This window comes from Oncorhynchus nerka, linkage group LG24 (assembly GCF_034236695.1).
Source record: "Oncorhynchus nerka isolate Pitt River linkage group LG24, Oner_Uvic_2.0, whole genome shotgun sequence".
Lineage (NCBI taxonomy): Eukaryota > Metazoa > Chordata > Actinopteri > Salmoniformes > Salmonidae > Oncorhynchus > Oncorhynchus nerka.
In genome coordinates this window covers 95,715,351-95,727,397 of record NC_088419.1, presented here as the reverse complement: position 1 = coordinate 95,727,397, position 12,047 = coordinate 95,715,351, and positions in this window count along the sequence as shown.

The window sequence follows — 12,047 nt, the reverse complement described above, 5'->3', positions numbered from 1 at the left end:
ACGGTACAGAGTCAATGTGGAGGCTTTATACAGGGTGTTAGGGTACAGAGTCAATGTGGAGACTATATACAGGGGGTACTGGTACAGAGTCAATGTGGAGGCTATATACAGGGGGTACTGGTACATAGTCAATGTGTAGGCTATATACAGGGGGTACTGGTACAGAGTCAATGTGGAGGCTATATACAGGGGGCACCGGTACTGAGTCAGTGTGGAGGCTATATACAGGGGGTACTGGTACAGAGTCAATGTGTAGGCTATATACAGGGGGTACTGGTACAGAGTCAATGTGGAGGCTATATACAGGGGGTACTGGTACAGAGTCAATGTGGAGGCTATATGCAGGGGGTACCGGTACAGAGTCAGTGTGGAGGCTATATACAGGGTGTACTGGTACTGAGTCAGTGTGGAGGCTATATACAGGGGGTACTGGTACAGAGTCAATGTGGAGAGCTATATACAGGGGGTACTGTACAGAGTCAATGTGGAGGCTATATACAGGGTATTACGGTACAGAGTCAGTGTGGAGGCTATATACAGGGGTACTGGTACAGAGTCAATGTGGAGGCTATATACAGGGGGTACTGGTACAGAGTCAATGTGGAGGCTATATACAGGGGGTACTGGTACAGAGTCAATGTGGAGGCTATATACAGGGGGTACTGGTACAGAGTCAGTGTGGAGGCTATATACAGGGGGTACTGGTACAGAGTCAGTGGAGCAGGGGGTACCGGGTATAGAGTCAATGTGGAGGCTATATACAGGGTATTACGGTACAGAGTCAATGTGGAGGCTATATACAGGGGTACCAGTACAGAGTCAATGTGGAGGCTATATACAGGGGTACCGGTACAGAGTCAGTGTGGAGGCTATATACAGGGGTACTGGTACAGAGTCAATGTGGAGGCTATATACAGGGTGTTACCGGTACAGAGTCAATGTGGAGGCTATATACAGGGTATTACGGTACAGAGTCAGTGTGGAGGCTATATACAGGGGTACTGGTACAGAGTCAATGTGGAGGCTATATACAGGGGGTACTGGTACAGAGTCAATGTGGAGGCTATATACAGGGTGTTACTGGTACAGAGTCAATGTGGAGGCTATATACAGGGTGTACTGGTACAGAGTCAGTGTGGAGGCTATATACAGGGTATTACGGTACAGAGTCAGTGTGCAGGGGTACGGTATAGAGTCAATGTGGAGGCTATATACAGGGTATTACGGTACAGAGTCAATGTGGAGGCTATATACAGGGGTACCAGTACCGAGTCAGTGTGGAGGCTTTATACAGGGGTACGGTACAGAGTCAATGTGGAGGCTATATACAGGGGCACGGTACAGAGTCAGTGTGGAGGCTTTATACAGGGGTACGGTACAGAGTCAATGTGGAGGCTATATACAGGGTATTACGGTACAGAGTCAATGTGGAGGCTATATACAGGGGGTTACGGTACAGAGTCAATGTGGAGGCTATATACAGGGTATTACGGTACAGAGTCAATGTGGAGGCTATATACAGGGGTACTGGTACATAGTCAATGTGTAGGCTATATACAGGGGTACTGGTACAGAGTCAATGTGGAGCTTTATACAGGGGGTACTGGTACAGAGTCAATGTGGAGGCTATATACAGGGGGCCGGTACAGAGTCAGTGTGGAGGCTATATACAGGGGGCACCGGTACAGAGTCAGTGTGGAGGCTATATACAGGGTACTGGTACAGAGTCAATGTGGAGGCTATATACAGGGGTACTGGTACAGAGTCAATGTGGAGGCTATATACAGGGTATTACGGTACAGAGTCAATGTATATACAGGGGTTACCGGTATAGAGTCAATGTGGAGGCTATATACAGGGTATTACGGTACAGAGTCAATGTGGAGGCTATATACAGGGTGTTACGGTACAGAGTCAGTGTGGAGGCTATATACAGGGGTTACTGGTACAGAGTCAATGTGGAGGCTATATACAGGGGTACTGGTACAGAGTCAATGTGGAGGCTATATACAGGGGTACTGGTACAGAGTCAATGTGGAGGCTATATACAGGGGTACTGGTACAGAGTCAATGTGGAGGCTATATACAGGGGGTACAGAGTCAGTGTGCAGGGGGTACCGGTATAGAGTCAATGTGGAGGCTATATACAGGGTATTACGGTACAGAGTCAATGTGGAGCTATATACAGGGGTACCAGTACAGAGTCAATGTGGAGGCTTTATACAGGGGGTACTGGTACAGAGTCAGTGTGGAGGCTATATACAGGGGTACCGGTACAGAGTCAGTGTGGAGGCTTTATACAGGGGGTACTGGTACAGAGTCAATGTGGAGGCTATATACAGGGGGTTACTGGTACAGAGTCAATGTGGAGGCTATATACAGGGGGTACCGGTACAGAGTCAATGTGGAGGCTATATACAGGGTATTACGGTACAGAGTCAATGTGGAGGCTATATACAGGGGGCACTGGTACAGAGTCAATGTGGAGGCTATATACAGGGGTACTGGTACAGAGTCAATGTGGAGGCTATATACAGGGGTACTGGTACAGAGTCAATGTGGAGGCTATATACAGGGGGGCACTGGTACAGAGTCAGTGTGGAGGCTATATACAGGGGGCACCGGTACTGAGTCAATGTGGAGGCTATATACAGGGTACTTACGGTACAGAGTCAATGTGTAGGCTATATACAGGGGGTACTGGTACAGAGTCAATGTGGAGGCTATATACAGGGGGTACCGGTACAGAGTCAATGTGGAGGCTATATACAGGGTATTACGGTACAGAGTCAGTGTGGAGGCTATATACAGGGGGTACTGGTACAGAGTCAATGTGGAGGCTATATACAGGGGGTACTGGTACAGAGTCAATGTGGAGGCTATATACAGGGGGTACTGGTACAGAGTCAATGTGGAGGCTATATACAGGGGGTACTGGTACAGAGTCAGTGTGGAGGCTATATACAGGGTACTACAGTACAGAGTCAGTGTGCTTTATACAGGGGTACCGGTATAGAGTCAATGTGGAGGCTATATACAGGGTATTGGTACAGAGTCAATGTGGAGGCTATATACAGGGGGTACTGGTACAGAGTCAGTGTGGAGGCTTTATACAGGGGGTACCGGTACAGAGTCAGTGTGGAGGCTATATACAGGGGGCACCGGTACAGAGTCAGTGTGGAGGCTTTATACAGGGGGTACCGGTACAGAGTCAATGTGGAGGCTATATACAGGGTATTACGGTACAGAGTCAATGTGGAGGCTATATACAGGGGGTACCTGTACAGAGTCAATGTGGAGGCTATATACAGGGTACTGGTACAGAGTCAATGTGGAGGCTATATACAGGGGGTACTGGTACAGAGTCAATGTGGAGGCTATATACAGGGGTACTGGTACAGAGTCAATGTGGAGGCTATATACAGGGGGTACTGGTACAGAGTCAGTGTGGAGGCTATATACAGGGGCACCGGTACAGAGTCAGTGTGGAGGCTATATACAGGGGCACCGGTACTGAGTCAGTGTGGAGGCTATATACAGGGGGTACTGGTACAGAGTCAATGTGGAGGCTATATACAGGGGGTACTGGTATAGAGTCAATGTGGAGGCTATATACAGGGGGTAAATTGGTACAGAGTTAATGTGGAGGCTATATACAGGGTACTGGTACAGAGTCAATGTGTGGAGGCTATATACAGGGGGTTATGGTACAGAGTCAATGTGGAGGCTATATACAGGGGGTACTGGTACAGAGTCAATGTGGAGGCTATATACAGGGGGTAACCGGTACAGAGTCAATGTGGAGGCTATATACAGGGGTACTGGTACAGAGTCAGTGTGGAGGCTATATACAGGGGGTACTGGTACAGAGTCAATGTGGAGGCTATATACAGGGGGTACTGGTACAGAGTCAATGTGGAGGCTATATACAGGGGGTACTGGTACAGAGTCAGTGTGGAGGCTATATACAGGGGGTACTGGTACAGAGTCAATGTGGAGGCTATATACAGGGGGTACTGGTACAGAGTCAATGTGGAGGCTATATACAGGGGGTACTGGTACAGAGTCAGTGTGGAGGCTATATACAGGGTATTACGGTACAGAGTCAGTGTGCAGGGGGTACCGGTACAGAGTCAATGTGGAGGCTATATACAGGGGGTACTGGTACAGAGTCAATGTGGAGGCTATATACAGGGGGTACCAGTACCGAGTCAGTGTGGAGGCTTTATACAGGGGGTACCGGTACAGAGTCAGTGTGGAGGCTATATACAGGGGGTACCGGTACAGAGTCAGTGTGGAGGCTTTATACAGGGGGTACCGGTACAGAGTCAATGTGGAGGCTATATACAGGGGGCACCGGTACAGAGTCAATGTGGAGGCTATATACAGGGTATTACGGTACAGAGTCAGTGTGGAGGCTATATACAGGGGGTACTGGTACAGAGTCAGTGTGGAGGCTATATACAGGGGGCACCGGTACAGAGTCAGTGTGGAGGCTATATACAGGGGGTACTGGTACAGAGTCAATGTGTAGGCTATATACAGGGGGTACTGGTACAGAGTCAATGTGGAGGCTATATACAGGGGGTACTGGTACAGAGTCAATGTGGAGGCTATATACAGGGGGTACCGGTACAGAGTCAGTGTGGAGGCTATATTCAGGGGGCACCGGTACTGAGTCAGTGTGGAGGCTATATACAGGGGGTACTGGTACAGAGTCAATGTGGAGGCTATATACAGGGGGTACCGGTACAGAGTCAATGTGAGGCTATATACAGGGTATTACGGTACAGAGTCAGTGTGGAGGCTATATACAGGGGGGTACTGGTACAGAGTCAATGTGGAGGCTATATACAGGGGTACTGGTACAGAGTCAATGTGGAGGCTATATACAGGGGGTACTGGTACAGAGTCAATGTGGAGGCTATATACAGGGGGTACTGGTACAGAGTCAGTGTGGAGGCTATATACAGGGTATTACGGTACAGAGTCAGTGTGCAGGGGTTACCGGTACAGAGTCAATGTGGAGGCTATATACAGGGGGTACTGGTACAGAGTCAATGTGGAGGCTATATACAGGGGTACTGGTACAGAGTCAATGTGGAGGCTATATACAGGGGGTACTGGTACAGAGTCAATGTGGAGGCTATATACAGGGTATTACGGTACAGAGTCAGTGTGGAGGCTATATACAGGGTATTACGGTACCGAGTCAGTGTGGAGGCTATATACAGGGGGTACCGGTACAGAGTCAGTGTGGAGGCTATATACAGGGGGTACTGGTACAGAGTCAATGTGGAGGCTATATACTGGGGGTACCGGTACAGAGTCAATGTGGAGGCTATATACAGGGTATTACGGTACAGAGTCAATGTGGAGGCTATATACAGGGGGTACTGGTACAGAGTCAATGTGGAGGCTATATACAGGGGGCACCGGTACAGAGTCAATGTGGAGGCTATATACAGGGGGTACCAGTACAGAGTCAATGTGTAGGCTATATACAGGGGGTACTGGTACAGAGTCAATGTGGAGGCTATATACAGGGGTAATGGTACAGAGTCAATGTGAGGCTATATACAGGGCACTGCACAGAGTCAGTGGAGGCTATATACAGGGGGCACCGGTACTGAGTCAGTGTGGAGGCTATATACAGGGGTACTGGTACAGAGTCAATGTGTGGAGGCTATATACAGGGGGTACTGGTACAGAGTCAATGTGGAGGCTATATACAGGTGCATTACGGCACAGAGTCAGTGGAGGCTATACAGGGGGTACTGGTACAGAGTCAATGTGGAGGCTATATACAGGGGGGTACTGGTACAGAGTCAATGTGGAGGCTATATACAGGGGGGGTACTGGTACAGAGTCAATGTGGAGGCTATATACAGGGGTACTGGTACAGAGTCAGTGAGGCTATATACAGGGTACGGTACAGAGTCAGTGTGCAGGGGTACCGGTATAGAGTCAATGTGGAGGCTATATACAGGGTATTACGGTACAGAGTCAATGTGGAGGCTATATACAGGGGGTACCAGTACCGAGTCAGTGTGGAGGCTTTATACAGGGGGTACCGTACAGAGTCAATGTGGAGGCTATATACAGGGTATTACGGCACAGAGTCAATGTGGAGGCTATATACAGGGTATTACGGTACAGAGTCAATGTGAGGCTATATACAGGGGTACTGGTACATAGTCAATGTGTAGGCTATATACAGGGGTACTGGTACAGAGTCAATGTGGAGGCTATATACAGGGGGTACTGGTACAGAGTCAATGTGGAGGCTATATACAGGGGGGTACTGCACAGAGTCAGTGTGGAGGCTATATACAGGGGGCACCTACTGAGTCAGTGTGGAGGCTATATACAGGGGTACTGGTACAGAGTCAATGTGGAGGCTATATACAGGGGGTACTGGTACAGAGTCAGTGTGGGAGGCTATATACAGGGTATTACGGCACAGAGTCAGTGTGCAGGGGTACCGGCATAGAGTCAATGTGGAGGCTATATACAGGGTATTACGGTACAGAGTCAATGTGGAGGCTATATACAGGGGTATTACGGCACAGAGTCAGTGTGGAGGCTATATACAGGGGGGTACTGGCACAGAGTCAATGTGGAGGCTATATACAGGGGTACTGGTACAGAGTCAATGTGGAGGCTATATACAGGGGGTACTGGTACAGAGTCAATGTGGGAGGCTATATACAGGGGGTACTGGTACAGAGTCAGTGTGGAGGCTATATACAGGGTATTACGGTACAGAGTCAGTGTGCAGGGGGTACCGTATGAGTCAATGTGGAGGCTATATACAGGGTATTACGGCACAGAGTCAATGTGGAGGCTATATACAGGGGGTACCAGTACCGAGTCAGTGTGAGGCTTTATACAGGGTACCGGGTACAGAGTCAGTGTGGAGGCTATATACAGGGGGCACCGCACAGAGTCAGTGTGGAGGCTTTATACAGGGGGTACCGGTACAGAGTCAATGTGGAGGCTATATACAGGGTATTACGGCACAGAGTCAATGTGGAGGCTATATACAGGGGCACTGCACAGAGTCAATGTGGAGGCTATATACAGGGTATTACGGTACAGAGTCAATGTGGAGGCTATATACAGGGGGTACTGGTACATAGTCAATGTGTAGGCTATATACAGGGGGTACTGGTACAGAGTCAATGTGGAGGCTATATACAGGGGGTACTGGTACAGAGTCAATGTGGAGGCTATATACAGGGGGTACCGGTACAGAGTCAGTGTGGAGGCTATATACAGGGGGCACCGGTACTGAGTCAGTGTGGAGGCTATATACAGGGGGTACTGGTACAGAGTCAATGTGGAGGCTATATACAGGGGGTACTGGTACAGAGTCAATGTGGAGGCTATATACAGGGGGTTACGGTACAGAGTTAATGTGGAGGCTATATACAGGGTATTACGGTACAGAGTCAGTGTGGAGGCTATATACAGGGGGTACTGGTACAGAGTCAATGTGGAGGCTATATACAGGGGGTACTGGTACAGAGTCAATGTGGAGGCTATATACAGGGGGTACTGGTACAGAGTCAATGTGGAGGCTATATACAGGGGGTACTGGTACAGAGTCAGTGTGGAGGCTATATACAGGGTATTACGGTACAGAGTCAGTGTGCAGGGGGTACCGGTATAGAGTCAATGTGGAGGCTATATACAGGGTATTACGGTACAGAGTCAATGTGGAGGCTATATACAGGGGGTACCAGTACCGAGTCAGTGTGGAGGCTTTATACAGGGGGTACCGGTACAGAGTCAGTGTGGAGGCTATATACAGGGGGTACCGGTACAGAGTCAGTGTGGAGGCTTTATACAGGGGGTACCGGTACAGAGTCAATGTGGAGGCTATATACAGGGTATTACGGTACAGAGTCAATGTGGAGGCTATATACAGGGGGTACCGGTACAGAGTCAATGTGGAGGCTATATACAGGGTATTACGGTACAGAGTCAATGTGGAGGCTATATACAGGGGGTACTGGTACATAGTCAATGTGTAGGCTATATACAGGGGGTACTGGTACAGAGTCAATGTGGAGGCTATATACAGGGGGTACTGGTACAGAGTCAATGTGGAGGCTATATACAGGGGGTACCGGTACAGAGTCAGTGTGGAGGCTATATACAGGGGGCACCGGTACTGAGTCAGTGTGGAGGCTATATACAGGGGGTACTGGTACAGAGTCAATGTGTAGGCTATATACAGGGGGTACTGGTACAGAGTCAATGTGGAGGCTATATACAGGGGGTACCGGTACAGAGTTAATGTGGAGGCTATATACAGGGTATTACGGTACAGAGTCAGTGTGGAGGCTATATACAGGGAGTTATGGTACAGAGTCAATGTGGAGGCTATATACAGGGGGTACTGGTACAGAGTCAATGTGGAGGCTATATACAGGGGGTACCGGTACAGAGTCAATGTGGAGGCTATATACAGGGTATTACGGTACAGAGTCAGTGTGGAGGCTATATACAGGGGGTACTGGTACAGAGTCAATGTGGAGGCTATATACAGGGGGTACTGGTACAGAGTCAATGTGGAGGCTATATACAGGGGGTACTGGTACAGAGTCAGTGTGGAGGCTATATACAGGGGGTACTGGTACAGAGTCAATGTGGAGGCTATATACAGGGGGTACTGGTACAGAGTCAATGTGGAGGCTATATACAGGGGGTACTGGTACAGAGTCAGTGTGGAGGCTATATACAGGGTATTACGGTACAGAGTCAGTGTGCAGGGGGTACCGGTACAGAGTCAATGTGGAGGCTATATACAGGGGGTACTGGTACAGAGTCAATGTGGAGGCTATATACAGGGGGTACCAGTACCGAGTCAGTGTGGAGGCTTTATACAGGGGGTACCGGTACAGAGTCAGTGTGGAGGCTATATACAGGGGGTACCGGTACAGAGTCAGTGTGGAGGCTTTATACAGGGGGTACCGGTACAGAGTCAATGTGGAGGCTATATACAGGGGGCACCGCACAGAGTCAATGTGGAGGCTATATACAGGGTATTACGGCACAGAGTCAGTGTGGAGGCTATATACAGGGGTACTGGTACAGAGTCAGTGTGGAGGCTATATACAGGGGGCACCGGTACAGAGTCAGTGTGGAGGCTATATACAGGGGGCACCGGTACTGAGTCAGTGTGGAGGCTATATACAGGGGGTACTGGTACAGAGTCAATGTGTAGGCTATATACAGGGGGTACTGGTACAGAGTCAATGTGGAGGCTATATACAGGGGGTACTGGTACAGAGTCAATGTGGAGGCTATATACAGGGGGTACCGGTACAGAGTCAGTGTGGAGGCTATATTCAGGGGGCACCGGTACTGAGTCAGTGTGGAGGCTATATACAGGGGGTACTGGTACAGAGTCAATGTGGAGGCTATATACAGGGGGTACCGGTACAGAGTCAATGTGGAGGCTATATACAGGGTATTACGGTACAGAGTCAGTGTGGAGGCTATATACAGGGGGTACTGGTACAGAGTCAATGTGGAGGCTATATACAGGGGGTACTGGTACAGAGTCAATGTGGAGGCTATATACAGGGGGTACTGGTACAGAGTCAATGTGGAGGCTATATACAGGGGGTACTGGTACAGAGTCAGTGTGGAGGCTATATACAGGGTATTACGGTACAGAGTCAGTGTGCAGGGGTTACCGGTACAGAGTCAATGTGGAGGCTATATACAGGGGGTACTGGTACAGAGTCAATGTGGAGGCTATATACAGGGGGTACTGGTACAGAGTCAATGTGGAGGCTATATACAGGGGGTACTGGTACAGAGTCAATGTGGAGGCTATATACAGGGTATTACGGTACAGAGTCAGTGTGGAGGCTATATACAGGGTATTACGGTACCGAGTCAGTGTGGAGGCTATATACAGGGGGTACCGGTACAGAGTCAGTGTGGAGGCTATATACAGGGGGTACTGGTACAGAGTCAATGTGGAGGCTATATACTGGGGGTACCGGTACAGAGTCAATGTGGAGGCTATATACAGGGTATTACGGTACAGAGTCAATGTGGAGGCTATATACAGGGGGTACTGGTACAGAGTCAATGTGGAGGCTATATACAGGGGGCACCGGTACAGAGTCAATGTGGAGGCTATATACAGGGGGTACCAGTACAGAGTCAATGTGTAGGCTATATACAGGGGGTACTGGTACAGAGTCAATGTGGAGGCTATATACAGGGGGTACTGGTACAGAGTCAATGTGGAGGCTATATACAGGGGGTACCGGTACAGAGTCAGTGTGGAGGCTATATACAGGGGGCACCGGTACTGAGTCAGTGTGGAGGCTATATACAGGGGGTATCGGTACAGAGTCAATGTGGAGGCTATATACAGGGGGTACCGGTACAGAGTCAATGTGGAGGCTATATACAGGGGGTATCGGTACAGAGTCAATGTGGAGGCTATATACAGGGGGTACTGGTACAGAGTCAATGTGGAGGCTATATACAGGGGGTACTGGTACAGAGTCAATGTGGAGGCTATATACAGGGGGTACCAGTACAGAGTCAATGTGGAGGCTATATACAGGGTATTTGGCAGTGGAAGGGGGTTTGGCAGGAGAAGGGGGCTTGGCAGTGGAAGGGGGCTTGGCAGGAGAAGGGGGCTTGGCAGTGGAAGGGGCTTGGCAGGAGAAGGGGGTTTGGCATGATAGCAATATAAACATCAACTGTATCAAAATTTAGGGCATGGTCTGTTTCCAGGGGGAGGGCTTTACCTCTAGGGCATGGTCTGTTTCCAGGGGGAGGGCTTTACCTCTAGGGCATGGTCTGTTTCCAGAGGGAGGGCTTTACCTCTAGGGCATGGTCTGTTTCCAGGGGGAGGGCTTTTCCTCTAGGGCATGGTCTGTTTCCAGGGGGAGGGCTTTACCTCTAGGGCATGGTCTGTTTCCAGGGGGAGGGCTTTTCCTCTAGGGCATGGTCTGTTTCAGGGGGAGGGCTTTACCTCTAGGGCATGGTCTGTTTCAGGGGAGGGCTTTACCTCTAGGGCATGGTCTGTTTCCAGGGGGAGGGCTTTACCTCTAGGGCATGGTCTGTTTCCAGAGGGGAGGGCTTTACCTCTAGGGCATGGTCTGTTTCCAGAGGAGGGCTTTTCCTCTAGGGCATGGTCTGTTTCCAGGGGGAGGGCTTTTCCTCTAGGGCATGGTCTGTTTCCAGGGGGAGGGCTTTTCCTCTAGGGCATGGTCTGTTTCCAGGGGGAGGGCTTTTCCTCTAGGGCATGGTCTGTTTCCAGGGGGAGGGCTTTTCCTCTAGGGCATGGTCTGTTTCCAGAGGGGAGGGCTTTACCTCTAGGGCATGGTCTGTTTCCAGAGGGGAGGGCTTTACCTCCAGGGCATGGTCTGTTTCCAGAGGGGAGGGCTTTACCTCTAGGGCATGGTCTGTTTCCAGGGGAGAGGGCTTTACCTCTAGGGCATGGTCTGTTTCCAGGGGGGAGGGCTTTACCTCTAGGGCATGGTCTGTTTCCAGAGGAGAGGGCTTTACCTCTAGGGCATGGTCTGTTTCCAGGGGGGGGGGGCTTTACCTCTAGGGCATGGTCTGTTTCCAGGGGAGAGGGCTTTACCTCTAGGGCATGGTCTGTTTCCAGAAGGGAGGGCTTTACCTCTAGGGCATGATCTGTTTCCAGAAGGGAGGGCTTTACCTCTAGGGCATGGTCTGTTTCCAGGGGGGGGGGGCTTTACCTCTAGGGCATGGTCTGTTTCCAGAAAGGGAGGACTTTACCTCTAGGGCATGGTCTGTTTCCAGAAAGGGAGGGCTTTACCTCCAGGCCATGGTCCTTCTCAAGGTTTCATTCTACCCAAGTCCTTGACGTTGTCATTAGGAGAAACCATTCCAAATTCATAGGCAGGGCTATAGACGCAAGGACTGACCATCCATGATATAACAATTATAGTTTTAGCCATGTTTTGAGGCTATATAGTGTTTTTTTGTGTTTTTTTTTACATATACTTTGTTTACATACATTGGAGTTAAACAAGGTT